The sequence below is a fragment of the Triticum aestivum genome, chromosome 3B, assembly GCF_018294505.1.
Source record: "Triticum aestivum cultivar Chinese Spring chromosome 3B, IWGSC CS RefSeq v2.1, whole genome shotgun sequence".
In the NCBI taxonomy this organism is placed as follows: domain Eukaryota; kingdom Viridiplantae; phylum Streptophyta; class Magnoliopsida; order Poales; family Poaceae; genus Triticum; species Triticum aestivum.
Genome location: NC_057801.1, coordinates 666,517,319 through 666,533,524, shown reverse-complemented (window position 1 = coordinate 666,533,524; position 16,206 = coordinate 666,517,319). Strand labels below are relative to the sequence as shown.

General features: G+C 50.8%; 1 pseudogene; it reads right to left on the bottom strand.

The window, feature by feature from the left end:
* Positions 1–11,632: 11,632 nt before the first annotated feature.
* On the bottom strand, positions 11,633–15,807 carry LOC123071576 (protein NRT1/ PTR FAMILY 5.10-like; annotated as a pseudogene).
* Between the last annotated feature and the right edge of the window lie 399 nt (positions 15,808–16,206).

The window sequence follows — 16,206 nt, the reverse complement described above, 5'->3', positions numbered from 1 at the left end:
TAAAAAATTACATCTTTGGAGCACTCACCCGCTATAATGCAGGCACCCTTCAGGACGCCCTTATAATACATCTCGGGCGTGCGATACTCCTTGCCCGGCGGTGGTGGGTCCGTCACAAGCTTCTCAGCATCCATCTTGCCCCACTGCACTTTAGCACGGGCAAGGGCCCGACGGGCACCCTCAATGCAGGCGGAGTGCTTGATGACTTCAATCCATGGACAGGCGTCCACCAGCCGCCGCACCAGACCGAAGTAGCTCCCAGGCATCGCTTCCTTAGGCCATAGCCGAACTATGAGGCCCTTCATGGCCTGTTCGGCCACCTTGTGGAGCTCGACCAGCTGCTTCATCTGGTCGCTAAGGGGCACCGGATGTCCGGCCTCAGCATACTAAGACCAGAATACCTTCTCCGTCGAGCTTCCTTCCTCGCCCCGGTAGAATGCGGCAGCATCGGACACACTGCGGGGCAGATCTACGAAAACTCCTAGAGAGCTCCGGATTCGGGTAGTAACAAGTAATTCACTTTCACGTGCTTGCTTAGCATGAAGAAGGCCTTACCCGCCGCTATCTTCTTTATCGCCTCAATTTCCTGGAGGGCTTTTTGGGCTTCGTCCTTGGCGGCTTTGGCACTCTCAAGAGCCGAGGTGAGCTCGGACTCTCGAGTCTTCGAGTCACGCTCCAAACCCTTGTGTTTTTTCCACGAGAGCCTGGAGCTCTTGCCGCACCTCCGCCACCCGCGCCTCTTGCTTATCTCGCTCGATGTGCTCCAAGGCCGCACTGCTTTCGGCCTTAGACACCGCCTTCTTCAGGGTCGCCACCTCGTTCGTGGCCCCTGCAATACCCACATTATTCTTGTCATTTTTTGCAACCAAATCCTTTTCTATAAGGTATTACCTACCTTCCTTGTCCTCGAGCTGCTTCTTGGCAAGGCCGAGCTCGTTCTTGGACCGCTCGAGGCTCTGCTTCAATGCATCGACCTCCGCAGTTAGTGCGGCAGAGGTCAGCAGCGCAGCCTGCATTCCCATATTGACATATTTATGTTAGACTCATGCATATATCTTTTTAGATCCTCAGCTAGGCTTTTCTTTCCGAACGCCAAACTGAGCATCAGGGGCTACTATCTATGCAGTAACATTTTTATATCTTTTGAATACATACCTCAAAGCCTATTAACAGGCTTGTACAGGCTTCTGTCAGCCCGCTCTTCGCGGACTGAACTTTCTGGATCACCGCACTCATGACAGTGCGGTGCTCCTCATCGATGGAGGCGCCGTTAAGTGCCTCCAGCAAATTATCCAGCGCCTCCGGTTGGATGGAGACCACCGGCGTCGCAGTCTCGCCCTTCTCACGAAGGGGCCGCCCGCCGGACTTCGGAACCACTGCAAGTTCCGGTACAGAGTCCAGCACAATGACGGATTTGGAACCCTCGGGGGTTCCGCCCTCTTTTCGCCTAAAGTCCGGAAGGTCGCCTTGCGACGCCTCCAGGACCACCTCCTCTTGGTTGGGCCCCTTCTGGGACCCCACCTCGGCGTCGTCTGCGTCACGAGGGGAGGAGGCCGTCGGAAGTGAAGTACTATTCACATCCGATGAACCCAGGGACCCGCTCGATGCAGCGGGGAGATCGTCCTTGGGCGGGCTACAGGGGTGTGTTCGGCGTAAGAAGACACTATGCGATAAAAGAAAAATCATGAGTTATTGTGGAATCCAGACACTTATGATCTCGCCAGGGGCTTGGCCCTCGAGGGCCACTCCTCTTCGCCGTCGTCAGCATTGGTGGAGTAGTCCGGAGGAAGGGTCCTTCCCTTTTTCGACCCTCCGGCCTCCCCAGTTGGGGAGGCCTTCCTTTTCTTCTCTCCCCCCGTTGGGCGAGAAGCCTTTTTCTTCTCCTCCTCGTCTTCACGGGACGAGTCCGCCTCGGAGTCATCGGACGATGAGTCTGATAACACCTGACGACGGGAACTCTTTCGGGTTCCCGTGGCCGTTTTCTTGACCTTCTTCTTTGGCACCACGTGAGGTGCCGGAACCAGCAGCCCCGTCAATCGGGCACCCGCTGGGTCTTCTGGTAAGGGAGCCGGAGAGTTAACCTGCCCGGACTTCTTCAACCAGTCCTGTCAAAGGTGAGGGAGTTTAGATCCCGCATAGTGTCAAACTATGGAAAAGCGTCATGTAAAGGGTAAAATAGCTTACCTCGTCGGCTTTACGCCGCGAGCTGAATCCGCGATCCTCGGTAGCGGATGCGGGAGCCTCGGCGCCCTTGAAAAGCACCCTCCAGACGTCTTTGTATGTAGTGTCGAAGAGCCTGCTCAAGGCCTGGTGCTGTGCCGGATCAAACTCCCACAAGTTGAAAGCCCGCTGTTGGCACGGGAGGACCCGGCGTATGAGCATGACCTGGACTACATTGACAAGCTTGAGATTCTTGTTCACTAGCTTTTGGACGCAGGCTTGGAGTCCGGTCAGCTCCTCCGAATTACCCCATGTTAGGCCCGTCTCTTTCCAGGAGGTGAGCCTTGTGGGAAAGCCGGATCAGAATTCGGGGGCCGCCGCCCATTTGGGGTCGCGCGGCTCGGTGATGTAGAACCACCCCGATTGCCACCCTTTAAATGTCTCCACAAAGGAGCCCTCGAGACATAGGACGTTGGCCATCCGGCCCACCATGGCACCTCCGCACTCCGATTGGCGGCCACCCACTACTTTCGGCTTGACATTAAAAGTCTTCAGCCATAAGCCGAAGTGGGGCTGGATGCAGAGGAAGGCCTCGCACACGACGATAAATGCCGAGATGTTGAGGACGAAGTTCGGGGCCAGATCGTGGAAGTCCAGGCTGTAGTAGAACATGAGCCCCCGGACGAACGGGTGAAGTGGAAAGCCCAGTCCGCGGAGGAAATGGGGAAGAAATACAACCCTCTCATGAGGCCTAGGGGTGGGGATGAGCTGCCCCTCATCTGGAAGCCGGTGCGCAATGTCGTTGTGCAGGTATCCGGCTTTCCGCAACCTTTTGATGTGCCCCTCCGTGACGGAGGAGGCCATCCACTTGTCTCCCGCTTCGGACATGGTTGGAGTAGGTCGAGGCGAGATGTGCGGGCTTGGGCGCTGGAGCTCGAGTACGGAGGGAGGGATAAGCAAAGGAGGAAGAAGGCGTAAATGGAAGGGTAGATCCTTATCCCCTTATATGGGCCGCCAAAACTACGAGCCCCCACCGGCCTAATAAAACTCGCTTATCCCCCAAGCGCCGCGGTTAATGGTGCGGTTGGGTTACCCACGCCCGTATTGATGAGAATCTCGGAAAAAGGGGACACAATCTTTGCTTCGACAAGAGGTGCCAAGGAAACCGCCTCGCTAAACACGCTGAGGTGGAACAGTAAAACGACTCGAATAAAGGCTTGACCGTGGCATGATGTCACGTTGCGGAACACGTCAGCAGATTAGATTTGTGCGGAAATTATTCTCTCTATGGTGGTATGTGGAACTTATTTTTTGCAGAGCCGGACACTATCCTTGTGTTCAACATCTTCTATGAAGTATTCTGAGGAGGAACCCGCCTTGCAATGCCGAAGACAATTTGTGCGCCGGACTCGTCGTCATTGAAGCCAGGTTCAGGGCCTACGGAGGGAGTCCTGGATTAGGGGGTGTCCGGATGGCCGGACTATGACCTTTGGCCGGACTCCCGGACTATGAAGGTACAAGATTGAAGACTTCGTCCCGTGTCCGGATAGGGACTTTCCTTGGCGTGGAAGGCGAGCTTGGAGATACGATATGAAGATCTCCTCCCATTGTAACCGACTCTGTGTAACCCTAGCCCTCTCCGGTGTCTATATAAACCGGAGAGTTTTAGTCCGTAGGACGAACTGCAATCATACCATAGGCTAGCTTCTAGGGTTTAGCCTCTCTGATCTCGTGGTAGATCAACTCTTGTAATACCCATACCATCAATATTAATCAAGCAGGAGTAGGGTTTTACCTCCACCGAGAGGGTCCTAACCTGGGTAAAAACATCGTGTCCCTTGTCTCCTGTTACCATCCGCCTAGACGCACAGTTTGGGACCCCTACCCGAGATCCGCCGGTTTTGACACCGACACGCTCCCTCTCTCCTTGCTGCATCAAGGCATGGGAGACGTCACCGGGCTGCATGTGTGTTGAACGCGGAGGTGCCGTCCGTTCGGCACTAGTATCATCGGTGATTTGGATCACGACGAGTATAACTCCATCAACCCCGTTCACTTGAACGCTTCCGCTTAGTGATCTACAAGGGTATGTAGACGCACTCTCCTTCCCTTCGTTGCTAGTCTCTCCATAGATAGATCTTGGTGACTCATAGGAAAATTTTGAATTTCTGCTACGTTCCCCAACACCTTGAAATATTCGCGATGTTTGACACCGCGAAAGTAGAAATCAAGAAGGAGCATCAATTGTTGATGGTTAGTGAAACCACTAGTTTCAAGAAGGGCAAGGGCAAGAAGGGATACTTCATGAAACGGCAAATCAGCTGCTGCTCTAGTGAAGAAACCCGAGGTTGAACCCAAACCCGAGACTAAGTGCTTCTATAATAAGAGGAATGGACACTAAAGCAGAACCACCCTAGATACTTGGTAGATAAGAAGGCAGGCAAGGTCGACGGAAGTATATTGGATATACATTATGTTAATGTGTACTTTACTAGTACTCCTAGTAGCACCAGGGTATTAGATACCGGTTCGGTTGCTAAGTGTTAGTAACTCGAAATAAAAGCTACGGAATAAACGGAGACTAGCTAAAGGTGAGCTGACGATATGTGTTGGAAGTGTTTCCAAGGTTGATGTGATCAAGCATCGCACGCTCTCTCTACCATCGAGATTGGTGTTAAACCTAAATAATTGTTATTTGGTGTTTGCGTTGAGCATAGACATGATTGGATTATGTCTATTGCAATACGGTTATTCATTTAAGGAGAATAATGGTTACTCTGTTTATTTGAATAATACCTTCAATGAATGGTTTGTTGAATCTCGATCGTAGTAATACACATGTTCGTGCCAAAAGATATAAGATAGTAATGATAGTACCACTTACTTGTGGCACTGCCATGTAAGTCATATTGGTAAAAAAACGCATGAAGAAGCTCCATGTTGATGGATCTTTGGACTCACTCGTTTTTGAAAAGGTTTGAGACATGCGAACCATGTCTATTGGTATGTACGCATGAAGAAACTCCATGCAGATGGATCGTTTGGACTCACGTGATTTTGAATCACTTGAGACATGCAAATCATACCACATGGGCAAGATGACTGAAAAGCCTCGTTTTCAGTAAGATGGAACAAGAAAGCAACTTGTTGGAAGTAATACATTTTGATGTGTGCAGTCCAATGAGTGCTGAGGCACGCAGTGGATATCGTTATGTTCTTACTTCACGGATGATTTGAGTAGATACTGAGTATATTTACTTGATGAAACACAAGTCTGAATTATTGAATGGTTCAAGTAATTTCAGAGTGAAGTTGAAGATCATCGTGACAAGAGGATAAAATGTCTATGATATGATCATAGAGATGAGTATCTGAGTTACGAGCTTTGGCACGCAATTAAGACATTGTGGAAATTGTTTCACAATTAATACCGCCTGGAACACCATAGTGTGATGCTGTGTCCGAACATCATAGTTGCACCCTATTGGATATGGTGCGTACCATGATGTCTCTTATCGAATTACCACTATCGTTCATGGGTAAGGCATTAGAGACAACCGCACTCACTTTAATAGGGCACCACGTAATTCCGTTGAGACGACACCATTTGAACTATGGTTTGGAGAAACCTAAGTTGTCATTTCTTAAAAGTTTGGGGCTGCGACGCTCATGTGAAAAAGTTTCAGGTTGATAAGCTCGAACCCAAAGCGGATAAAATGCATCTTCATAGAACACCCAAAACAGTTGGGTATACCTCCTAATTCAGATCCGAAAGCAATAGGGATTCTTTCTTGAATCGGGTCCTTTCTCGAGGAAAAGTTTGTCTCAAAAGAATTGAGTGGGAGGATGGTGGAGACTTGATGAGGTTATTGAACCGTCACTTCAACTAGTGTGTAGCAGGGCACAGGAAGTTGTTCCTATGGCGCCTACACCAATTGACGTAGAAACTTATGATAGTGGTCATGAAGTTTTGGATCAAGTCACTACCGTACCTCGTAGGGTGACAAGGATGCGTACTACTTCAGAGTGGTACAGTAATCCTGTCTTAAAGGTCATGTGGCTAGACAACAATGAACCTACAAGCTATGGAGAAGCGATGGTGGGCCCGAATTCCTACAAATGGCTCAAGGCCATAAAATCCAAGAGAGGATCCATGTATACAAAGTGTAGACTTTGGCAGAACTACTTGATGGTCGTAAGGCTATTGGGTGCAGATGGATCTTTTAGAAGAAGATGGACGTGGACGGTAATGTCACCGTCTATGAAGCTCGACTTTTGGCGAAGAGTTTTTCACAAGTTCAAGGAGTTGACTACGATGAGATTTTCTCATCTGTAGCGATGCTTAAGTCCGTCGGAATCATGTTAGCATTAGCTACATTTATGTAATCTGGCAGATGGATGTCAAAACGAGTTTCCTTACCAGTTTTCGTAAGGAAAGGTTGTATGTGATACAATCAGAAAGGTTTTGTCGATCCTAAGGATGCTAAAAGGTATGCTAGCTCCAGCGATCCTTCCATGGACTGGAGTAAGCATCTCGGAGTTGGAATATACACTTTGATAAGATGATCAACGATTTTGGGCTTATACAAAGTTTATGAGAAACTTGTATTTCCAAAGAAGTGAGTGGAAGCACTATAGAATTTCTGATGAGTATATGTTGCTGACATATTGTTGATCAGAAATGATGTAGGATTTCTGGAAAGCATATAGGGTTATTTGAAAAGTGTTTTTCAAGGGAAAACCTGGATTAAGCTACTTGAACATTGAGCATCAAGATCTATAAGGATAGATCAAAATTGCTAAATGGTACTTTCAAATGAGCACATACCTTGACATGATCTTGAAGGTGTTCAAGATGGATCAGTCAAAGAAGGAGTTCTTGCCTGAGGTGTAAGGTATGAAGTTAAGACTTAAAGCTCGACCACGGCAGAATTGAGAGAAAGGACGAAGGTCGTCCCCTATGCTTCAGACGTAGGCTCTATAGTAAGCTATGCTGTGTACCGCACCGGAAGTGTGCCTTGCCATGAGTCAGTCAAGGGGTACAAGAATGATCCAGGAATGGATCATTGGACAGCGGTCAAAATTGTCCTTGGAGTAAATAAGGACATGTTTCTCGATTATGGAGGTGATAAAGAGTTCGGCGTAAAGGGTTACGTCGATGCAAGCTTTAACACCTATCCGAGTGACTCTGAGTAGCAAACCGGATACATATAGTGGAGCAACCATTTGGAATAGCACCAAGTGGAGCGTGGAAGCAACATTTACAATATGACCTAGAGATTTGCGAAGTACATACGGATCTGAATGTTGCAGACCCGTTGACTAAAACCTCTCTCACAAGCAAAACATGATCAAACCCCAGAACTCATTGAGTCTTAATCACATAATGATGTGAACTAGTTTAGTGATACTAGTAAACTCTTTAGATGTTGGTCACATGGCGATGTGACCTGTGAGTGTTAATCACATGGCGATGTGAACTAGATTATTAACTCTAGTGCAAGTGGGAGACTGTTGGAAATATACCCTAGAGGCAATAATAAATTAGTTATTATTATTATATTTCCTTGTTCATGATAATCGTTTATTATCCATGCTATAATTGTATTGATAGGAAACTCAGATACATGTGTGGGTACATAGACAACACCATGTCCCTAGTAAGCCTCTAGTTGACTAGCTCGTTGATCAATAGATGGTTACGGTTTCCTGACCATGGACATTGGATGTTGTTGATAACGGGATCACATCATTAGGAGAATGACGTGATGGACAAGACCCAATCCTAAGCCTAGCACAAAGATCGTGTAGTTCGTATGCTAAAGCTTTTCTAATGTCAAGTATCTTTTCTTTAGACCTTGAGATTGTGCAACTCCCGGATACCATAGGAATGCTTTGGGTGTACCAAACATCACAACATAACTGGGTGGCTATAAAGGTACACTACGGGTATCTCCGAAAGTGTCTGTTGGGTTGGCACGAATCGAGACTGGGATTTGTCACTCCGTGTGACGGAGAGGTATCTCTGGGCCCACTCGGTAGGACATCATCATAATGTGCACAATGTGACCAAGGGGTTGATCACGGGATGATATGTTACGGAATGAGTAAAGAGACTTGCCAGTAACGAGATTGAACAAGGTATCGGGATACCGACGATCGAATCTCGGGTAAGTACTATACCGCTAGACAAAGGGAATTGAATACGGGATTGATTGAATCCTAGACATCGTGGTTCATCCATTGAGATCATCGTGGAACATGTGGGAGCCAACCTAGGTATCCAGATCCCGTTGTTGGTTATTGGCCGGAGAGTTGTCTCGGTCATGTCTACGTGTCTCCCGAACCCGTAGGGTCTACACACTTAAGGTTCGATGACGCTAGGGTTATAGGGAATAAATGTATGTGGTTACCGAATGTTGTTCGGAGTCCCGGATGAGATCCCAGACATCACGAGGAGTTCCGGAATGGTCCGGAGGTAAAGATTTATATATGGAACGTTGTTGTTCGGGTTCCGGGAAAAGTTCGGGTTTTTCCGATATTGTACCGGGAAGCTTCCAGAAGGTTCCGGAGGATTCCGGAGGGGTCCGGAGGTCCGAAAAATGTTCCACCACGTCCAATACAGGAGCATGGGCTGTAAGGGGGCGCCCTAGCCTTAATGGGCCAGGGGCACCAGCCCCCCCCCCCTCAAGGCCCATGCGCATGGGAGAGGGGAAACCCTAAGGGGGAGGGCCTCCACTTGACTTGGGAGGCACTCCTCCCCCCCTTGGCCGCCGTCCCCTCCTCAGATTGGATCTGAGGGGGCCGACCCCCCTCTCCCTTGCCCCTATATATATGTGAGGGGTGGGAGGGCAGCCGCACGCAAGTTCTGGCGCAGCCCTCCCCCTCTCCCAAGTCCTCCTCCTCTCCCGCGGTGCTTGGCGAAGCCCTGCAGGATTGCCACGCTCCTCCACCACCACCACGCCGTCGTGCTGCTGCTGGACGGAGTCTTCCCGAACCTCTCCCTCTCTCCTTGCTGGATCAAGGCATGGGAGACGTCACCGGGCTGCACGTGTGTTGAACGCGGAGGTGCCGTCCGTTCGGCACTAGGATCTTCGGTGATTTGGATCACGACGAGTACGACTCCATCAACCCCATTCACTTGAACGCTTCCGCTTAGCGATCTATAAGGGTATGTAGATGCACTCCACTTTCCCTCGTTGCTAGATTACTCCATAGATTGATCTTGGTGATGCATAGAAAATTTTGAATTTCTGCTACGTTACCCAATAGTGAGATGGAAATCGGGAGAGGCGTCACGGCGCCAAATCTAGGCTCAACCCCTCCCCCTCCCTCTCACCCATTTACTAGGACGCCGTTACCTCTAGGACAGCCACCTCCTGTAGCCTCGCCACCATCGGCGGCGGCGATTCAGATCTGAGCGGACGCGGCGGCGATTCAGATCTGTGCGGACGCGGTGGCGGCGACAGATCCGGCAGTAGGATCTGTTGCTGCTCTTCCATTTGACCGCCGTCTGGTCGTCCTTGACTCGCCATGCCCTCCCTGTCGTCCTCGTCTCCGATGACGGTAAGCAACACCGCATGTCCCGTATGTTAGGACGTTAGGCAAGGTGTAGGATCGATTTTCCCATTTCTCAAAGCACTCTCGATGTGGACTAGGTTATGGACGCACGGATGCGGCTGGTACTTCAGGGCGGAGCACTGATAGCTGTGATTTAGGCATGGGTCATGTTCATGCACAAGAGAGTTGTTCGTCATGCTGAGAAACCTGCCATCAGATATGGTCCAACATTTTGTATTCATATGCAAATTCTCTATAATGCACTACTCTTGGGGGAGCTATCCTATTTTCCGTAAACACTCATCTTGTGATCCTTATCAAGTGTGTGTTGGCGGAACGCAAATCGTTTCTTTTTTGGTACTTTGTGCCATCATGAAACTTAGTAGAGGGCTTCGTTTATTTGGATCCATCCTCTCTTTTGGGAGTTCGATATCTTTCTTTTTGTGTGTTTTAATGGATATCTCATTCCTTGATGTAGCTTTTAATGATATCCTCGAAGTGATGCTTATGCGGGAATAGGAGAGAATGTCCAATCTGAACTACATATACAACTGCAACGACACAAAGGCTCCGTGGTTGCTTAGAATGAAAAGAGCACCATTTGCCAGACTTGTTCATACCTTTAGGTCCAGTGGGTTGCTAGAAGATAGCATCCACACCCGTGTGGCGCAAGTGGCCATGTTCCTTCGTATCGTTAGCCATAACTAGAGGTTCAGGGTTATCCACAACACGTTTAGGAGGTCAATGGAGACCATCTCAAGGTACTTCAAGCAAGTGTTGTATGTTGTTGGGGAGCTCAGAAGAGAGATGATCAAGTCACCATCTAGCCAAACTCCTACCAAGATTCGCACAACCCAAGATGGTATCCATACTTCAAGGTGAGCACTGCAGTATGTAGTTCATTGCTTGATATGCTTGGATAGTTCAAGGTGAGCACTAACACAATCTTGTATTGCCATTTCAGGATTGCGTTGGGGCAATAGATGGTACTCATGTCACTGCCAGAGTGCCGAGGTCACAATCTGCCAGATTTAGGGGGAGCACTACACAAGCCAGAATGTGCTTAGTACTGTTGACTTCAATCTGAAGTTCACCTATGTGCTGGTTGGCTGGGGAGGGTCAGCACATGATGCTAACATACTCAGTGACATCATCTGTCGCCCTAATGGCAAGTTCTACCTAGGAGATGCTGGCTATGCATGTCGCCCAGGTGTTCTTCCACCCTTCAGGAAAACTAGGTACCATCTGAACGAGTTCTCTGTTAGGAACTATCCTAGGACTCCACATGAGCTGTTCAATCTCAGACACTCCAGCCTTAGAGTGACGGTTGAGAGGGCATTTGGAGCTCTCAGGAACAGGTTCAAGATCCTGGATCAGAATCCATTCCACCCTTACCCTACCTAGGTTAAGCTTATTCTTGCATGTTGCATTCTGTGTAACTAGATCCTACAATGGGGTGTTGAAATACCCTGAAATGTGACATGTACAAAAAAGCATGTGCCGAAAAGCCCCTGGATTTTTTTCACAACCGACATTACAATGTATTTGTTCTGAAAATTTACACACATTTGCATTATGCCTCCATATATATCGGTATTTCTTTCTGAATTTTTAAAAACATAACTTTTTTGATGAATTATGAATTTTGCAAATGGAGGTCTCCATGGAGCTCGGCCTCCAAAAGCTATCTATATAAGTCATTCCAATAGAAGGGCGGAGTATACCTTTCATGTTAGCCATTGGTTAAAAATGCCACATCCATAGGGGATTTTATGAGGAAGAAGAAAATCCAAGAAGTTTGTCAAAAAAACCACCACACCGCACAACCCTTCGCCCGGTCCCGTAGCTGACAGCCGGCCTCACGTGCCTAGTCAATGCAGATTTTGTGTATACAAACACGGTAAGCAAAGTATTTGCACATCGGAGCCAAGGTTTTACCACTTCGATGTATACCGCAACTTTTAACACCAAAGTAACTGTTTACCCCACTAGTGTAATTGAGTATTTTAAAAAAAATGATAGGCTCCTAATGAAGGGTACATGCTATTAGGCATCGGTGGGAAAATGCCAAATACTCGTGAAACTGATGGAGGGTGTACGGATCATTACTCAGGTTTGTCTCGGTAGACATACTGTTTTGCAAAGTACAAGAACACGACCACCTCTAAAGCGCCGAGGCCAGCCAGGATCCAGTAGAAGTAATCGAGGTGCGCGCGATTGAGGTTGTCGGAGAACCAACTCTCTCCCCCGCCCCTCTTCGTGGCCCAGTCGATCGCCCACACGAGCATGCCGCTGGCATAGCTCCCCACGCCGAAGATGCTCAGGCATAGCGCCAGCCCCACACTACGGAGCGCCTCGGGCACCTGGTCGTAGAAGAATTCCTCCAGTCCGATGTAGCTGAACACCTCCGCGAGGCCGATAAGGACGTACTGCGGTACCAGCCAGCATAGGCTCATAGGCACCGCCACGTCCGGCCGGTCGAGCAGGCCCGCGTCCTTGGCAACGCGGAGGCGCTTGGCTTCCACGAGCGCCGCGATGACCATGGTGATGCACGCCGTGACCATCCCAGCACCGATGCGCTGGAGCATGGTGATGCCCCCGGGGTGACCGGTGAGGCGCCTCGCGAAGGGTACAATGGTGCGGTCATAGACAGGGACAAGGGCGATGAATGTTAAACTGATGCAGCACTGCAGCGCCGCGGGCGGCACGACGAGGCCCGCGGCCCCGCCTAGGCGCCGGTCCATCGTGCTACCCTGCTTGGTGAACAGGGTGGTGATCTGCGAGATGCACGCGGCAAACACTAAGCTCGACAGCCAGATAGGAAGCAGCTTAACGAGGAACCCGTCCTGATTTGTCTCCAAAAGCCTGCACAAGTAGATACAACCGTCAGTGCTCATTGTGATGCCATCTCCCAGTCAAGTCAATTTGCATTGGCGCGTGCTCACCGTTGGGTGTCAATGGTGGCATCAGTTTGAGAGAGGACGAACTTCTCAGTGATCCGCCCAAAGGAACTGCCGTCCACCGGCTGCTCTATCCGGTACGTCCGCTTGCCAAGCAAGAAGACAGCGAGGTACACCACCATGATGGCCCAGCACGCGGCGAACCCCACCGTCCAACCGACGTTCTCTTCAACGTAGGTGACCGCAGTCGCCGCGATGGCATAGCCCCACGAGATGGAGAAGTGGAACCAGTTGAAGTAGGAGCTCCGTGACGCGCCCACGCTGGAATCGAACTGGTCTGCACCCAGGGCCTCCGAGCACGGCTTGTGGAAGCCCTGCGCCAGCGCTAGCAGGTAGAGCGCGGTGTAGAAGAAGCCGAGCTGAGCGGGTGACGATGACGTCGAGGGCGGCGGCGAGCAGGTGGTGGTCGTGCCATGGCAGTCGGCGGGACGAAGTTGTTGCGTTTGCAGCATGGATGATACCGTCAGCATTCCCAGGCTCTGCTCATCATGAGACATCAACATTAGTACACGGGAAGTCAAATATGCACGCGAAAACGTTACAAACGACTGTACAAATTGCAACAGCTTAAAAGTCAAAGGCAAGACATCTCTAGCCGAACCCTTAAATTAATACTTTGAGGAGTTAATCATGTCTAGCCGAACACTCAAATGGTTAACTATTCAAAAAAAAAAAACTCACAAACCCAGCTCAACTCTCTCATTTTAAGTGGCCGCAAACGTCTCTCCTTAAAAAAAATGTTCCTTCTCCTCTGCTGTGTGTGTGACGCCTCCTCCAATTCCGGGTCGCCGAAACCCACGGCGCTCCGTTCGCCACCCTGGACTGACCGAGAAAATAAAATCTCCACCACCCCCACACCTCCGCCCGCTACGAATTTGGGTGATTCTTGGTTCATGGGACAAACTTGGGTGAATCAATTCCGTGATGACGATTGAAGCAGTCCTTGCCAGAATCAATTCATCGCGCGAAATTCTTCGGTAGTGTAAATCATAGCCATCTCCACCACACAACTATCTACCGCGCAATGGCAATGGAATCAAGGCACGTCGTGGGTATGAATATGATGCTTCAAACAGATGAGGGAGAGGAGTTTGTGCTAGTACTGACCAGCAGGTAGAGCACGCCCGCGAGCAGGACCGCCCGGTAGCGCCCGAGGCGCGAGTCGGCGGCGAGCGCGCCGACGAGCGGCAGCACCAGCACGGTCCCGGACCAGGCGTTCACGCTGGCGGCGCCGGCCGCGGTGGACATGCCCAGCGGGCCGGTCAGGTACGTGATCAGGTTGCCCTCCACGCCGATGAACCCGATGCGCTCCAAGAAGCCGACGACTGCACGCACGGCGCAGACATGATAGCTCAGACTTCACACATCAGGGGCAAGTCAACGCGGCGAATGACCGGCAAGATTACCGACGATGAAGAGCGCGGCGCGCCAGCCGCCGCGGCCGTCCCGCGGGTCCGAACTCGGGAGTGGCTGGCCTGACTCCATCGCTTCGCGCCTTGGCTACCGGCCGGAGGTGGTGCCGGTGCGTGATCTATTCAGTTTGTCCCGTCTGCGGGGCGTACCTGCTGGGCTAGATATTACAGCTGCCCATGGTCGTAGTACGTATATTTATTAGCACCATGTGGCTCGCGTGATTAAGATGGGCCTGTCTAAATCAAATCGGTAACTATTTTTGTATTATTAGAATGAAGTACAGATCAAGAAATGTTCCGCGAAGTGAAGCATGAGATGCATTTCTACGTTACAAGGTCGCGTTTGTTAGTGTAGACGTATCTCCTGGAAAAATAGAAGAAAACGAGCACCTCCAGAGCAGCGACCCCGGCCAGAGCCCAGTAGAAGTAGTCGAGGTGGGCGCGGTTGAGGTTGTCCGAGAACCAGCTCTCCCCCGTGCGCCTCGTCGCCCAGTCGATCGCCGACACGAGCACGCCGCTGGCATAGCTCCCCACGCCCATGATGCTCATGCAGAGCGCGAGCCCGACGCTCCGGAGCGCGTCGGGCACCTGGTCGTAGAAGAACTCCTCCAGCCCCACGATGGTGAACACGTTGGCGAGGCCCAGCAGCACGTACTGCGGCACCATCCACCACAGGCTCATCGGCACCGCCACCCCCGGACGGTCCACCAGGCTGGCGTCCCTGGCCTCGCGGAGGCGCGCGGCCTCCACGAGCCCCGCGACGGCCATGGCGACGGTCGCGATGGCCATGCCGGCGCCGATGCGCTGGAGCATGGTGATCCCGGAGGGGTGCTTGGTCACGCGCCTCGCGAGGGGCACGAACGCGCGGTCGTAGACCGGGACGGACGCGATGATGGCCAGGCCCACGAAGCTCTGCAGCGCCGTCGGGGGCACGACTAGGCCTGTGGTCGCGCCGATGCGCCGGTCCATGGTGCTGCCCTGCTTGGTGAACAGAGTGGACACCTGCACGATCACCATTGCGTACACGACGCTGGTCATCCATATCGGAAGCAGCTTCACCATGACCCCCTTGCCTTCCTGCTCTTTTGGCCTCAGCAAACTGCACTGGCATAAGCGTAGGTTAATCACAGTAATGACATCTCCAGCGTGGCAGCATATAATAAACACAGTTCGAACTTGCCATTCATCGTCCATGGCGGCGCTGCGACGAAAGACCATGTCTGTCCATGTACGCGCCGTAGCTGCAAACGTTCTCGTGAGCCTCGCGAGAGCACGCCGGTCGCGTGGCTGCTCGGCGACACGATACATGCCCGTGCCGAGCAAGAACAAGGACATGGACGCGAGCATCATGGCCCAGGATGCCCCGAACACGGCATCCCAGCCGACGTTGTCCTGCACGTAGCTCAGCCCGACGACGGCGACAATGAACCCCCACCACATGGCGAAGTGGAGCCAGTTGAAGAAAGAGCTGCGGGACGCGATGCTGTCCGGGGAGCTCCGGGGGAACTGGTCCGCGCCGAGGGCCTGCGCATTGGGCTTGTGGAAGCCCTGCGCCAGCGCCACCATGTAGATCGTGGCGTAGAAGAACGCCGCGCGGGAAGGGGATCCCCCAGGTTGAGGTTGACGTGGTGGCACCATGGATGACACCGTCAGCATCCCAAAGCTCTGTCCATAACGTACGTAATTTTTACTGTTTTGAGCTGCTGGTAGGTACTCCCTCTGTTCAGAAATACTTGTCATTAAAATAGATGTATCTTAAACTAAAATACATCTAGATATATCCATTTCAATGTACCTACCGTCCGGAAATACTTGTCATCAAAATGGATGAAAACCGATGTATTTATAACTAAAATACATCTAGATACATCCATGACAAGTATTTTCGGACGAAGGGAGTACAATTATTCACTGAACTGTAAGAACTGAATAACTAGGTTCAGACAATGTCGATTTCAGGACAAGCGTATGTTTTTGTCATTTTAGGCCTAAAATGTTAGGAACAGATCCAATCTCGTCATATAAAGATGCCACCCTGATCCTAAATTCCTAGTGTAAAGTTCCAATTCGACAACACAAATGATTAGCATCACAGTCGCGCATAAAAGCGACGT